Below are 17,189 nucleotides of genomic sequence, written 5' to 3'. Positions count from 1 at the left end.
GATCCTTAGATGCCAGGAAGGCATCTACCCCAGACGGTATCCCCGTAAGATTTTATGTTGACTATGCTACAAATATAACACCATTCTTATCCATCATCTATCAGAGATCATTGGAACAGCTGAAAGTTACACAGCACTGGAAGAAGGCCCAGGTCATAGCAATCTATAAAAAGGGTAGAAAATCGGATGCACATTATTACTGGCCAATTTCACTGGCATCGATTTGTTGTAGAATCATGGAACATATTTTGTGTTCAGACGTAATGAATGACCTTTCTAGACTCTGAGAAGCTCATGTGCAGAAACCAGCACGGTTTTAGGAAACAGCGGTCATGCGAGACACAGCTGGCCCTCTTTGTGCACGATATACAACAGACTCTAGATAGCGGCTCCCAGGTTGATGCCATATTTCTAGACTTTCGAAAGGCGTTCGACTTAGTTCGCACTGTCGCTTGCTACAAAAAGTGCGCGCTTACGGTCTATCCAATGACATATGCGGTTGGAGAGAAAGTTTTCTAACAGACAGGGAGCAGTATGTCGTCCTGAACGGGGTGACTTCAACAGAAACAAGCATAACTTCAGGCATGCCCCAGGGCAGCGTAATAGGTCCTCTGCTTTTTACGATTTACATAAACGATCTGATTGATGGTATTGACAGCAGCCTGATACTGTTTGCCGATGATGCTGTAGTCTACAGGAAAGTAGTATCACATGAAAGTTGTGAACAAATCAATGATGACTTGCAGAAAATAAATGCGTGGTGTAATGACTGGCAGTTATCTCTCAATATTAGTAAGTGTAACCTACTGCGTATAACAAGGCAAAAATCCCCATTAATGGACGAATACAAAATAAATGCCCAGTCTTTGGAAGCGGTAACATCCGTCAAGTATCTGGGTGTGACTATTCGAAATGATCTCAAATGGAATGATCGGATTACACAAGTAACTCTAGATTGCGGTTTATTGGTAGAATCCTGAAGCGATGCAGTCCTTCAACAAAGAAAATTGCTTACAATCTACATCTACATCTACATCTACATTGATACTCCGCAAGCCACCCAACGGTGTGTGGCGGAGGGCACTTTACGTGCCACTGTCATTACCTCCCTTTCCTGTTCCAGTCGCGTATGGTTCGCGGGAAGAACGACTGTCTGAAAGCCTCCGTGCGCGCTCTAATCTCTCTAATTTTACATTCGTGATCTCCTCGGGAGGTATAAGTAGGGGGAAGCAATATATTCGATACCTCATCCAGAAACGCACCCTCTCGAAACCTGGCGAGCAAGCTACACCGCGATGCAGAGCGCCTCTCTTGCAGAGTCTGCCACTTGAGTTTATTAAACATCTCCGTAACGCTATCACGGTTACCAAATAACCCTGTGACAAAACGCGCCGCTCTTCTTTGGATCTCTCTATCTCCTCCGTCAGACCGATCTGGTACGGATCCCACACTGATGTGCAATACTCAAGTATAGGTCGAACGAGTGTTTTGTAAGCCACCTCCTTTGTTGATGGACTACATTTTCTAAGCACTCTCCCAATGAATCTCAACCTGGTACCCGCCTTACCAACAATTAATTTTATATGACCATTCCACTTCAAATCGTTCCGCACGCATACTCCCAGATATTTTACAGAAGTAACTGCTACCAGTGTTTGTTCCGCTATCATATAATCATACAATAAAGGATCCTTCTTTCTACAATACGTTAGTTCGTCGAGTCTTAAGAGTATTGTTCGTCTGTATGGGACCCTTACCAGTTGGGTTTGATGCAAGAGATTGAGAAGCTCCAAAGAAGAATGGCAAGATTCGTGACTGGTATATTTAGCCATCGCGAGAGCGTTACAAATCTGATAGAAAGTGGGACACACTTACAGATAGACGGAGCGCTAAACGGAAGGGGCTGCTCACTAAATTCCAAAATCCGATCTTCACCGAGGATGTAGAGCATATATTATTACCACCAACTTTCAAATCACGCAATGATCATCATTTAAAGGTAAGGGAAGTTAGAGCTCGTACTGAGGCGTTCGGACAGTCGTTTTTCCCTCGCGCGATCCGCGAGTGGAACAGAGGGGTTGGGGTGGGGGGGGGGGGGGAGAGGGGTGAGGGGGGGAATATGACTTTGGCACGAATTGTGCCCTCCGCCACACACCGCTTACTGGCTAGCGGAGTATATATGTACATGTAGATGTAGATGTAATTGAAATCTTCCCGTATCTCCCGGTCTTTTCCAAGTATACATCCTGCTCTTGTGATTCCTGAACAGAACATTCGCTATTACTAGCCGATATTTATTGCAGAACTCAATTAGTCTTTCACCTATCTTATTCCTACTACCAAGCCCATATTCTCCTATACCCCTTTCTTCTACTCCTTCCCCCTACAACCACATTCCATCCCACATAACTATTAGATTTTCTTCGCCGTTTATGTACTGAGTCAGCCGTACAATATTCTCATATACTTGTTATATATCTTCATGTTCATCTTAGACGTGGACATGTAATCCTGAACGATCGTTGTCGGTGTTGGTTTGCAGTCGATTCTGGTCAGAACACTGAACTGTTCACAGTAACATGCTCTCTGTCCTGCTCTCCTATTCATAACGAATTCTACACTCGTTACACCATTTCTGCTGCTGTTGTTATTATAGTAGACTCATCGTACCAGAATTCCTCGCCTTATTTCCATTTCACTCCCCTGGTCTAGACTGAGCCTTTGCATTTCCCTTTTCAGATTTTCTAGCTTCACTACCACGCCCCGACTCGTAGAACTTTATCCTTGGTTGGTCATTCAGTGGTTTTCTTATGGTCACCTTTCCATTGGCAGTCCCCTCCCGGAAAATTGGAAATTTGTGGTAACTTCTGTGGGACCAAACTCCGAGGGTCATCGGTCCCTAGGCTTACGCACTACTTAATCTAACTTAAACTAACTTACGCGAAGGACAAACACACACCTATACTCGAGGGAGGACTCGAACCTCCGATGTGAACCGTGACAAGGCGCTTAAAACCGCTCGGCTACCCAGAGCGGCTCCTCTCCCGGAGAGGAGAATGGGGTATTATTAGGGATTCTTTGGCAATGGAGAGATCATCATGTCACTTTTTCAATTGCAGGTCACATATTCTGTGGATGCACATAATGTGTCTTTAGTGCATTGGTTCCCATTGTCTTCTGCATCCTCATGACGTTGCTCATTGTTGATTGTTTGGCCAGTAGGGGCAGTTCCGACCCCAAGGGAAAGAGATTGCCACGTAACTTTGTCCGATCCTCCGCCCTGCCTTACAAGGACAACAAAAGGTGGGAGAAATGGTTCAAATGGCTCTGAGCACTATGCGACTTAGCTTCTGAGGTCATCAGTCGCCTAGAACTCAGAACTAATTAAACCTAACTAACCTAAGGACATCACACACATCCATGCCCGAGGCAGGATTGGAACCTGCGACCGTAGCGGTCGCTCGGTTCCAGACTGTAGCGCCTAGAATCGCACGGCCACTCCGGCCGGCAAAAGGTGGGAGAGTTCAAACGCGTGAGGCGTACATGGGTTCCAAACCTGTTCGCAGTTTTCTTTCAGTTTCCTTTTTCTGAACTGCAGTCCTTTAAATATAATACTATTCTGCAAACCTGTTTGCAGTCTTCTATTGTAGAAACTATCCCAGGGATTGAAATACGAGTAACAAGGAGGAGATTAATGAAAATGAAAGAAATCGATTAGGAACGTAGAGGGGATAATTGTGGAGAATGGCTATGGCGTAGTTAGGGATAAATGAAGGGAATAAATAGAAAAAGAAATAGAACCGCAAAAACTGGTGAATATCGGAAGGTAAAAGTCTAAAAGCCAAAAGCAATAAAGGGCTAGTAAAGAGGACTAACCCACTGTGAAATCTAGGGGATAGCTAAGTGGAAAGAGACTAAATGTCAACTAACATACAAACAACGTTACCCTGTAAGTTATACAAAGGCTATAATGAACGAAAGTGTCACCATTACTTCGATCTGCTTGTACAACGAGGAGACAAAATGTTAATGAACCAGGACTATGTTAAACCATCAAACACTACGTTGAACCTTTAAGAGCAAAGTTTGTGTGTACTAACTATTATCAGCTGTTTTCGGATAAGGTGTAACGGAGGAAGGTTACGCAGCTGTTCCGCTGGGTGTACCGAGACTGGCGAACTGTGGCGCTGCACGCCGGTACAATTTCCCAGAGAAACCTCGTGGTTCTACCTCGAGATAAATCCCTGGAATTTACTTATGTTTTCTTCTTGCTTACGAGGGGGTACCCAACAAGTCTGTGTAGCACACACATCTGCCGTTAGGCGTGTGTATCGCAACTCATTCCCAGTTCAGTGCCGCCTGCATTGTCGGCCTGGCTTGTTCTGTTCATCTGCAGTGACTGTTTTTATAATTGCAAGTTTAAGTGAACACCGTGCAGCTGTGAAATCTTGTTTTCTACTCGGTAATAATGCTGGTCAAACTTTTAATGTTGAAAACAGCTTACGAAGATGACAGGAAAAACACAAATGTACGACTGGTTTGCTTGGTTAAAAATTTAGATTGATGACAAACCTCGCTCTGCACGTCCATCAACTGCCCTAATTGACGAAAATATTGAAATAATTCGAGAGCTTGTTCTCGCCGACCGTCGACATACAGTTGGTCAGTTGTCAGAGATTAGTGGGTTATCTTGAAGCTCCTTCAGCGAATTTTAACGGAATATTTGGGAATGAAAAGGGTTGCTGCCAAGTTTGTTCCTCGGGTTATGACTGACAGTCGAAAGGAACATGGAGTTGAAATATGTCGTGCTTTGAAACAACAGCTTGGGACTGATCCAGCTTTTCTGTCAAAGATGAGTCACGGTGCAATGCTTGCGATCCAGAAACAAAGCAACAGACAAGCCAATGGAAGACGTCATCGTCACTCAGTCCAAAAAAAATGTCGTCAAGTCGAATCAAACATCAAAACAACGCTGGATTTGCTTTTTTGATGCTAAGGGCGTAGTTCATTCAGAGTTTCTTCTTCCAGGTCAGACCGTCAATCAAAGCTATTATTAGGAAGTTTTAAGAAGATTGCGCAACAGTGTTCGTGAAAAAAGAACCGATTGGTGGCATACAGGAGACTGGTTCTTCCACCACGACAACCCACCTGCACACACAGGTTACACAGTTTTCAGCTAAAAATGGCGTGTTTCCGCTGCTCCAGGCACCTTACTAGCCTGTCCTGGCTCCGTGCGACGTTTTATTACTTCCACACATGAAAAGGGACATGAAAGGACGCCGATTTGACAACACTGAAGAAGTCAAGAAAAAACGAGGGAGGAGATGTCAGCCATTTCTAAAGACGCCTACAAAAAATGTTTCGAACAGTTGTAGCACCGGTGGGACAAATGTATTAGTTGTGATGGAGAGTATTTTGAATGGGACAAGGTTCTTTGTAAACAATTTGAAACATATAACTTTTCAAAAATAATTCTGACTTTTTTGAGTATCCCCTCGTATTCCCCGTGCGGTACCAAGTGCGGACTTGTCAATGTTGTTTTCAGGGAATGAGGTACATGTGGTAACTATGGGGAAGTTCGACCCTATCTTACTCACCATCTGAGCTCCTGGTATTCGTAAAGCAGTTTCTCTGTCCTCCAAAGGTCTGTTTAATTTTCTTATAGGCGGCATCTACCTGTCTTTTTGTTAAGCATGCTTCTACAGCCTTACATTTGTTCTCTAGCCATTCCCACTTAGCCATGTTGCACTTTCCGTCAGTCTCATTTTCTGAGGGTTCTATATTACTTGTTATCTACTTCATTTGCTACATAAAGCACACAAAAAGCAATACCTAATATTTGTATTTGCCGCACATTTTCAACGTTGTAAACAAGCGATGTGCCTAATTCCCTGACGGACACTGTAGTCGTGTCTTCACTAGCTGACCTTCCGCGACATGTAAATTTCATCCCCGTCGTTACAGGACATGATCGTATTGCTGAACGATTCATTCGCTGATCTCTGAAGAGCCACAGTACTTTGCTCGGTGTACGACTTTCCGTACTGTATGATGTTATTGTCAATGTTCGTGTAGCAGAAGAAATAATTAAGATGACTTATTCTCAGTATCAATGCTAAATGCAGTTGTAAATGCAGAATACTCAATTCTACTAACTCGTAATGATGTTCTATGTAATGAAAGGTTGGAAATTAGAAAGTGTAACATCATTAAAGACACCTTAATTGAGCTTTGTACTTTTCCTGGGCGCCTTGGCCCCACACGCTTTAGTTTTCTGAGGGCCTGTCGTTATTAGAACGTTATGTTTCACGTACCTTTCGTCGTTTGCAGACGCGCAGAGCCGCTCTGCAACACGAAGCTGAAATGCTGTGTTAAAGTGCACCAAAATCTTGACGGTTACGTGAAGGGCTTTGGTTGTTGTGCCAGTAATGTTAATTTCTTTTCAACTGCGAATTTCAGCAGTCTAGCATGTCTGTGTTTAACGTAATAGACATGAAATGTAGCAAAGCTAAATGTCGCGCACATTAAAATCCGACCAGCTTCATTGTTTTGTTAATGAGAAGAGACTCTGGGCATTCTGTGAGGTTCGTATTGAAATCTCGTTATAGAACTGATTAAAATTCTTTGAAAGCTATTTTCTATTTACATCTGAATTACAATTATTTTTATGTAGTGAATCGCCTGAGACCTTATCCGTGCTGACTGGTCCAGGCTAACACAAAAACAGTTTCTGCAAGAAATATTAATTCACTTTCAAGTGAAACACTTAAGCAGATAATTCTCAGTCAGTGGGTTCCTATTTTTAAGCCGTGTGGCGTAATGAAAAACTTAAAATTATGTTCTCGCCCGTAATGAAAACTGCAAATTATTGAGTAATAATTATGGGATGCCTTCCCCTACACTATTGAAAGGAAAACACAATTTTACACATTTATAGAATTAATTATTATTATCATAAGAATGCTTTTTCTTACAGTATTAGTAACAAACACATACCATTCTCATCACGAATCGTCAATGGCGTCCTTCTACAATCAAGAACAAAACGAAGAGTAGTTAGTTTTTTCTCTTTCTTCCTCGTTAGAGGACTGTCTATTCATTTTTGTCCTTGTTCACAGATTAGTCTTGAAATACATAGTTTTCGTATTAATAGTAATTTTCATTGTTCTTTTTCTATATTATTTTACAATATTTCACTGCAATAATCACAAGACATCGTCTTTATGGCTTTTATCAATATTTTCGTTGTTACGATTGTTTTTTATATCGTCGCACTAGTTTCGTAAATTTTCGCAATAACGCCATGGGGATGGCGCATCGGCCAATGCCGGAGAGAAACGCTCAAATAATACGGGCTTTAAAACCTCAATGAAAGACGCCTAACGTCTTGGGAAAGCCTGCTTACAAAATTCCAGGAAATGGCTTTCCGAGTAGACTCTGTAATTAAAGAGGCTGTAAGACAAGTACTATAGTAACAGCACTCCAAGAGACATAAAACCACTCTTCCTTCCCATGCTTCATTTTGTTGACTGCAGCGGCAAGAAATCCCAAAGCTTTTATAAAAATTATCTTCTTGCCGATACTTTTATTTTATATTACATTCTTTTCACTCTTTTCGGAAAAAAATTGAAGTCATTCTTTTGAAACTGTAGTAGGACACGATTTTACTTTCACTGTGTGAAGGAGTGTTACTATTTTTTGAGCTTTCATCACGTCCAATCTTTCTCTTTGGCTGTGTGAAGCAAGTACATGTGGCACAAAAGAAGACCAGCGATTGCACTGGAGGTGGCGGTGTGAATGGAATAACAAGATTTCCGACGTGAAGAAAAAGTGCACCAGTTACGTTAAAAAACAGCTTTAACACAACTAGGGCGCTATTCCTACACAACCAAATTCTTCAAAAACAGTTGCTGGAAAAGATGAGCATAAATCTAAACGACAGGATTGGTCGTTGCGGTGTGCGGAGGAGTGTGAGGGGAAGTGCTGACGTAGTCGATGTTCGACGCTATCAACAGAAACTATAACGTTTAGCTTCACCACATGAAAAAAAAAAAACATATCGTTTCATCTCAGTGAGTCTGTTGTGGGTTCGTTACGTTATACTGCGCGACTATTGTCGTATAATTAGAATGTGAAGCATGTGCGTACCTGGTGAATGAGACTTAACAACGTAATTAAGACACAGACTGGCCATAACTAATTCTGTGAGGGAGGGGGTCTCACGTTTATGGAAGCAAAACCTGTGAAACCAAATGTGTGTGTTGCGTGTGTGTGTCGACCACATTATTGGATGTACGAGGGTTGGAACTTAAATAGTGGCAACTATTTATTCACAACCGATACAAAAGAGTTACATGTTCGCACCTGTTACTGTCCTTCAGAGTAGTCACCAGCGTTGTGTAGAGCCCGTTGCCAGCGATGTGGAAGGCGTACTATACCGTTAGCAGAGCCTGTTCTGTTGATGGTACGAGTGGAGCGGTCTACAGCCTGTCGAATATCTGTAACAGTTATGAAGCGAATGCCACGAAGTGGTTCCTTCGTCTTCGGAATCAAATCAAAGTCACAAGGACTTACGTCCGGGGAGTATGGTGGATGGTACAGTACTTCCCAGTCCCATCGACCGAACAGAGCAGCCACAGCTAGCGCTGTATGCGCCCGCGCATTGTCGTGCAAAATGATGGGTGGGTTGCGCAGAAAGTGTCGCCGCTTCTTTCGCAAAGCTGGTCGCAGGTGATACTCCAAAAACGAACAGTAATACTGTGCATTGACGGTCTGCCGTAGAGGAACGTAATGCGTTAGCATAACACCATCACAGTCGTACACGAGAATGACCTTAACTTTAGACCGCTCCACTCGCACCATCAACAGAACAGGCTATGCTAACGGTATACTACGCCTTCCACATAGCTGGCAACGGGTGCTACACAGCGCTGGTGACTACTTTGAAGGACAGTAACAGCTGCAAGCATGTAACTTTTTTGTATCGGTTGTGAATAAATAGTCGCCACTATTTAAGTTCCAACCCTCGTAGACAGTTTTGTATCCACCCACATTTACAGCCAATTTTTCGCCGTGGTCGTTGCCACCGAGGAACTACAAACTGATTCACGACCAGATAGGTCACAACAGAACCAGCGGATGAGGTTTCTTGTATTTAGGGAACTGGAGGCAACAACAGGATGGACAACAAAAGAAGTAAACATTGACATTAAACTTCGAAAAGACTCACTACATGCAATTCAGAACCTGTAAGAGGTTTCCACCCAGCATATGCATAAAGTATGAAGAAGAGCAGATAGAAGAGGTTGACAGTCTTGAATTCATGGGATTACAACTTGATAATAAATTCAGTTTGGAGGAGCACACCACAGAACTGCAGAAACGCCTTAACAAATCTGTAATTGCAATTCGAGTGTTAGCAGACATAGGCGATATAAAAATGAAAAAGCTTGCATACTTTGCCTACTTTCATTCCATAATGTCATATGGTATAATATTTTGGGGTAACTCTTCAAGTCAAACAAAAGTTTTCAGAGTCCAAAAGCGTGTAATACGTATTATTTGTGGAGTAAATTCACGGACGTCATGTAGAAACCTCTTCAAAGAACTGGGTATGTATATTTACTCCTTAATGAAATTTGTCCTAAATAATATATCTCTTTTTCCAACAAACAGCTCAGTTCATACATACAATACCAGGAACAAAAATGATCTGCACAAGGAATTAAAAGCACTTACTTTAGTTCAAAAAGGGGTCCACTACTCAGGAGCACTCATCTTCAATAATTAGCCAGCAAACACAAAAAATTTAGTTAGAAATAAAGGTCAGTTTAAAAGGAGCCTGAAAGACTTACTAGCGGCCAACTCCTTCTACTCCATTGACGAATTTTTTAACAGAAACAAATGATGTATATATTCAAACTATTAGTATTGTTACACATCCACGAGGATCTCCTCAGCACGGATCTATGGAACGAAAACTAATCTAATCTAATCTAATCTAATGAGCGAAACTGGTCTGGAGTAATTTGGGCAAAGTAACTGCAGTCTAAAAGGCAAGATTAAAATCAGTGTGTACGATCTGTTTTCTTACAGAAGTGAGGTATGGCCTTCCAATGCGAAAGACGTTCACAACTCAAGATTACAGAAGAAGCAATGAAGAGGTTCAGGTTGGTAAATGCCGGAAGAGACAGGAAAACAAACAAATGGATTAGGGGTTAGAGTGGTGTGGAAAACGCATTGGTAATCGTAATGAAATTCCATTGGAGGTCAGTTGGGCACGTAGGCACGCAAATGTATGGTTGATGGAGCGATGGATTTCTCTGCTGCATTCCAAGAGATACAGAGAAGGGGAGGTGACGACATAACGGAAGGTGGATAAATAACAGAACACAAGAGGAGCAACATGGGTATGTTGCATGGAAAAGTCGGGAAGATGCCTTTATCCAGTAGTAGACGCAGAATGGCTGATAATAATGATGATGACTCTGATGAGAAATAATTCAGAGTACTTTAAGCAGAACACATTTTCACATGAGGAAATAGGGTACAAGCGGAAGTATGGTGAAGATAAAAGATGGTACTACTTTAAGGAAATATCAAGGCAAAAGATTTAGCTGTATAGAAAAACACACTGCACTCGAATGTTCTCAGTGAATCCTCGCGGTGCTCTGCCACAAATTAGGATATTCTGTAAGCAGGTAGCACTAATTTGAATCGTTCTGATAACTCCAAGGACATGAGAGCAGAGCGAAGTTTCTCACGTACCTGAGGCGGCTGACGTCATCTGCCGTCGTGGATAATACAAGTTTTCCCGACACTTCAAGATAAATCTCTAAGTCTTTATCTTCGCTCATCTTGATTTTAAAGGTTACTTTTCTCTCTCCACTAAGTGCCTTACAAGTATCCAAGCTTTTATTATTACTTTTTGCGTTAGGAATTTATTAATCATTTATCATCTGTCACAGATAACTCTGGATGTTGTACAATACTTTTCTCACTTCTGTTTCGAATTGCTATATTCGTAACTACCCATTTTCACCGGCTGCTGCGTAGAAATTGCTTCTAGACATCACAGCATTTCTACTACTATGCTTCCCAGTCTGTTTTGCCTGTTCCCGGGTATCGCCTTGTGAGTTAACGAGCATTTCGCTCTCGTTTAAGTATATGACCGCAAGAGACAGCCTTCCAGGAATTGTGAAACGAATCCTGTCGTCCAGGACCGTGTGCCACAAACAGCGCGGAGTTGCCACGAGGTGGGGAAATTCACGGGTGTCTATTTTGCTGAATGAGGCTAGGTTGATCAGGCCTAAGCGCTGTAGTGTGCGAGTGAGACAGACGAGAACCTACGTCATAGGGGAACCCCGAAGGAGCTGTCTGTGCCCAGGGAGGCGTAGCAGTGTTAAATATGGCGGATCTATGATCGGCCATGAAGGGAAGCATTTATGAAAACTCCTAAATTCTGTAGTAATTCAGAGAATGAAGCCACAGTAATTTAAATCTATCATCTTCCTTAATTTCTCATGGTGATCCCAATAAAACTTGAATATTGCTCATTTCTATAATAGTTTAGGATTTAGTGTTAAAGTGAAATTAACAAGTTTTGTAACAAAGACCTGAATGCTAAAATCTGAACGCTTTAGTTGATCTTAACGAGCGACATTTCATATACACTCCTGGAAATGGAAAAAAGAACACATTGACACCGGTGTGTCAGACCCACTATACTTGCTCCGGACACTTCGAGAGGGCTGTACAAGCAATGATCACACACACGGCACAGCGGACACACCAGGAACCGCGGTGTTGGCCGTCGAATGGCGCTAGCTGCGCAGCATTTGTGCACCGCCGCCGTCAGTGTCAGCCAGTTTGCCGTGGCATACGGAGCTCCATCGCAGTCTTTAACACTGGTAGCATGCCGCGACAGCGTGGACGTGAACCGTATGTGCAGTTGACGGACTTTGAGCGAGGGCGTATAGTGGGCATGCGGGAGGCCGGGTGGACGTACCGCCGAATTGCTCAACACGTGGGGCGTGAGGTCTCCACAGTACATCGATGTTGTCGCCAGTGGTCGGCGGAAGGTGCACGTGCCCGTCGACCTGGGACCGGACCGCAGCGACGCACGGATGCACGCCAAGACCGTAGGATCCTACGCAGTGCCGTAGGGGACCGCACCGCCACTTCCCAGCAAATTAGGGACACTGTTGCTCCTGGGGTATCGGCGAGGACCATTCGCAACCGTCTTCATGAAGCTGGGCTACGGTCCCGCACACCGTTAGGCCGTCTTCCGCTCACGCCCCAACATCGTGCAGCCCGCCTCCAGTGGTGTCGCGACAGGCGTGAATGGAGGGACGAATGGACACGTGTCGTCTTCAGCGATGAGAGTCGCTTCTGCCTTGGTGCCAATGATGGTCGTATGCGTGTTTGGCGCCGTGCAGGTGAGCGCCACAATCAGGACTGCATACGACCGAGGCACACAGGGCCAACACCCGGCATCATGGTGTGGGGAGCGATCTCCTACACTGGCCGTACACCACTGGTGATCGTCGAGGGGACACTGAATAGTGCACGGTACATCCAAACCGTCATCGAACCCATCGTTCTACCATTCCTAGACCGGCAAGGGAACTTGCTGTTCCAACAGGACAATGCACGTCCGCATGTATCCCGTGCCACCCAACGTGCTCTAGAAGGTGTAAGTCAACTATCCTGGCCAGCAAGATCTCCGGATCTGTCCCCCATTGAGCATGTTTGGGACTGGATGAAGCGTCGTCTCACGCGGTCTGCACGTCCAGCACGAACGCTGGTCCAACTGAGGCGCCAGGTGGAAATGGCATGGCACGCCGTTCCACAGGACTACATCCAGCATCTCTACGATCGTCTCCATGGGAGAATAGCAGCCTGCATTGCTGCGAAAGGTGGATATACACTGTACTAGTGCCGACATTGTGCATGCTCTGTTGCCTGTGTCTATGTGCCTGTGGTTCTGTCAGTGTGATCATGTGATGTATCTGACCCCAGGAATGTGTCAATAAAGTTTCCCCTTCCTGGGACAATGAATTCACGATGTTCTTATTTCAATTTCCAGGAGTGTAGAAGCACATCATTAAAACGACAAATGCCGTAAATAACAACTCTGTAACTTTATTTCTCTAAAAGATATAGTAAATTTAAATTATCAGTATTTTCAGTTAAGTATAAATCATCATTTCCTCCACACAAAATACATTGCACAATGACAGCATGACACCTCATTGAACCATTAGGTAATAGAATATTTGTTGTAAAGATTAGTGCATAATAGTTACTTTTGTTCTTTATTTATTTATCAGAAAGCACAGAAGAAGGAAATTGTATTGGTTTATGTAAAAGAATTTAACTTTTATTGTGTGATAGGCATTATTGTTACTTTATTTAAAACGTGTAAGTGACCAAGCTTTGATTATTTAAATAGCATGGTCGCCAAGTGAAAGTATCGCCAAGTGAAAGTATCATTGATAAGATTGTTCTAAATTAATTATTCAGCAAACCTGCATCTGACTGCGTCTGTGAACCTGTTTCTTGCACTCCTCCATTTTGCCAGAAATGCAACATGTATTTGACTCAGCAATAAAATTTAAGTGAACAATGCCGTTTGTGCAATGGCATTAAGATGGTACTGGAAAATAAACTTTTGGACCTAATGTTTACTTAGTTCTTTCATTGGGGGGTAACTTTACTCTATTACTCATTTTCATATTCAATTTAAGCAAAGGCTTTGGATTATGACTCAGGCTGTTAGAAACACAATGTTGATCTCAATATATATATTGTTAAAATTTTAAGTCATACACAAAATCTACTGTAGCACGAAACAATCTTACAGAAATTTTACCAAACGCTTACTGTGTCAAACCTTGGACATACAAATCCTAACTCTGAATATGATGTAACAAAACCAATTTGAAATCACTATATATCTTCTCTCGTTTACGTGCAAAGGTTTGGTCTGGGGCAGCGAGCGCGACCTGCCTTACAGCTGTCACCAGACGTCTGCTTCCTCGGGGCACCTACCTGCGACTCCTCGGTTTTTTACTGCACGCGCCCTGCTCTCCTAACCATCAAAGAACGTCCTACTCAAAGATATTATACTCGTTCCACCTTGCGGTTGCCAACTACCGACTGTATTCTGGAGCTACCCTGATCAGACCTTAGCACATACCTTTCAAATGTAAAATAAGCTGAAAGCCATTGTCTCTGCTCCATGAGTATAGACGATCGAGACATCGGTAAAGACGTGGATCAAGGACACAAGTCAGTGGAAAATCTCAATAGATCGCAAAATTTTAAACAAAAATGGAGCCGGTGATGCCTGGCGGGAGAGAGGCCATAGTAGGGTTAGCGGCAATGGCAAAGGGGACGACGCTCGGGATGGAACCCTGAGGTACACCGTTTTCCTGGGTAGAGGTGTCCGACAAGGCAAAACCCACATGTACCTTGAAAATTCGGTCTTTTAAAATTCCTGAAGGAAATTCAGCATACAGGCATGGAAGCCCCATGTGTAGAGAGTACAGAGGATACCAGTCCTCTGGCAGGTGTCGTAGGCTTCCTCCAAATTGAAAAACGCGGCCACAGTCTGGTATTGCCACACGAATCCATTCATGACATGGGTTGACAAAGTGACGAGATGGTCTGCTGCAGAAGGGCACACTCGAAATCCACGTTGTGCAGTGGTTAGTAAATTACGTAACTGGCGCCACCGTACCAGGTGGGCATGAATCATACGTTGCATCACCTTGCAAACACCGCTGGTGCGATAAATGGGGCGGTACCTAGAAGGAAGGTGTTTGTCCTTACAGGGGTTAGGAATGGGTACGACAGTAGCTCACGCCAGCGTCTGGCCACGTGCCCTCTTCCCAGATGTGATTCTACATATGAAGGAGAAAGTACTTGCTCACACGAGGAAGGTTCTGCAACATCTGAATAGAAACATCGTCCGGCCCTGGGGCGGGGCATCGGGATGAAGCGAGAGCATAATCTAGCTCCCTCATAGTAAAGGCGGCACTGTAGCACTCACGACTCTGAGAAGGATGTCGCCTGAGCTTCCTTCACTCGTTTAAGAAAGTCAGGTTCATAATGAGTCGAGCTCGAAATCTCCGCAAAATAGCGGCCCAAGGTGTTGGAGATAGCGATAGGGTCCACTCTGATATCGTCTGCTACTGCCAGGCCGGAAACTGGGGAACGGAACTTGGTCTCAGAGAGCCATCGGAGGTTGGTCCACATGGTGGAAGAGGGAGTGTAGCTGATAAAAGAACTAGTAACGGAAATCCAGCGCTAGCTTTTCTACTATACAGAAGAACGCGACGACACTGTGCAAGAAACTGTTTATAACGAATGCAGTTTGCCATCATAAGATGGCGGTTAAAAACGTGGAGAGCACGTATCCATGCGCGAATTGCGTCGCGGCACGCCTCTGTCCACCACGGGAGTGGGACATAGAGCGGTAAAGAAGAAGTGCGAGGAATGGAACGTTATGCGCCGGTAAGAACAACGTTTGTAAGATATTGTACCTGGTCATCACAACTGGGGGAATGTTCGTCGAAGATCACCAGAGAGGAGTAAAGCCCCCAGTCGGCCTTAGCTACCATTTGGATGTGCATGCAGGTGGGGCAGGGGTCAGCAAATGGATAGCGCATGGGAAATGGTGGCTCGAGTAAGTGTCAGAGAGAACAGGCGATCGGCAAGCTGGGCAGTGCAGAAGGAGAGGCCCAAACGCTAATAGGTGATCGTGGAGTCAAGAAGGAATGGGAGTGCTCCCGTGCTAAGGCAGATAAGGTTAAGCTGGTTAAGAAGGTCACCTCTCGGACAGGTTGTGGGAGAACCCCTAAGGGGATGGTGAGCATTAAAGTCACCGAGCAGTAGAAAGAGATGGAGTTTTGCAATAAGCTGGAGGAAGTCTTCCCTGGTGACACCAAATGATGGAGGGATGTAAACGGTACAAAGGCAAAAGGTGAAGTGGGGAAGGAAAGTGCCGACTGCAACAGTTTGAAGCCAGGTAGTCACGGAGATTGGTTGACTATGAGCGTCATCCTAGATGAGCAGCATGACTCCCGCATGAGATGGAATGCTATCCTCGGGGAGGAGGTTAGAGTGGACTGGGAAGAAATGTGAAAGCTGAGAGCAGTCGTGAGGACACAAATTTGTATCCTGGAAGCAGAAAACAAGAGGATGCTGCGATTCCAAGAGCAGCAGTAAGTCCTCTTTGTTGGATCGAAAGTTGCTAACATTCCATTGGACCAGAGTCATGATGAGGAAAGGGAAGGAGGGAAAAAATGAATTGTTGTCACCTTGGTGGCTGCCAAGTGCCATCTTTCAAAGACTCACTGCTACAGGGCACAGAGACTGGAGGATCCTGCTTCGTGAGATCTACAGAGGCGTCGGTCTGTGGAGCCCAGTGCAGAAAAACGATTGGCAGTATGCACCGGCGACATGGAGGTCGGCCAGCTGAAGGTGTCATGTGGCAACATTGTCGAAGAGGATGTTCCAGTCGGCGAAGGAGAAGACCGTTTGCCTTTGCTTGGTTTCTTAGAGCCTTCCCGGTTGACAGTGGAAGACTCAGATGATTGTTGGCTGGAGGGACGTAAGAAGTCTTCGTGGAAGTATTTATTCTGTCGTTTGTGGCCAGTCGATGGGGTAGTGATTCCAGGAACTCTCGAAGCTTTTCGGCTCCATATGGCCACGGACTACTCAACAGCACGCCATCGGTTTGTTCATAACATTTTTTCTGTCGAACAGGAAATAAGCAGAACTTGCCCAAGGAGTTCTGTGTCAATCGTCAAACTTAACTACCATTAGTTCCAGGGAATCAAAACTTGGAAATCTGATAAAGAAGGAGACTACATCTAAACTGACCATAATATCCGTACTAAGGGGCCGCAGTTGACTGTGGTGGTGATCTAAGTCAGAGCAACTACGAATGTGGCGTTCGCTGCCTGCCAAGAAAGAACGGTCAGCTCTGAGGCACTCTGCGCTCGGGGTACTAAAGGCGCACCGCAATAAAGGAGCGAGCGTTCGACGCCCGTGCCGTCCACTGGACATGGGCCCGTAGCACCAGATCTAATAAGTGGATACATTTGTAACATGAGCATTGCTAACTTTGCCCTTGCTCCCCACTGGTGAACCCATACACGCGGGTTGAGCAGGCCGGAACG

Source organism: Schistocerca serialis, chromosome 1 (genome assembly GCF_023864345.2).
Source record: "Schistocerca serialis cubense isolate TAMUIC-IGC-003099 chromosome 1, iqSchSeri2.2, whole genome shotgun sequence".
Classification (NCBI taxonomy): domain Eukaryota; kingdom Metazoa; phylum Arthropoda; class Insecta; order Orthoptera; family Acrididae; genus Schistocerca; species Schistocerca serialis.
This window is presented reverse-complemented; position numbering follows the sequence as displayed.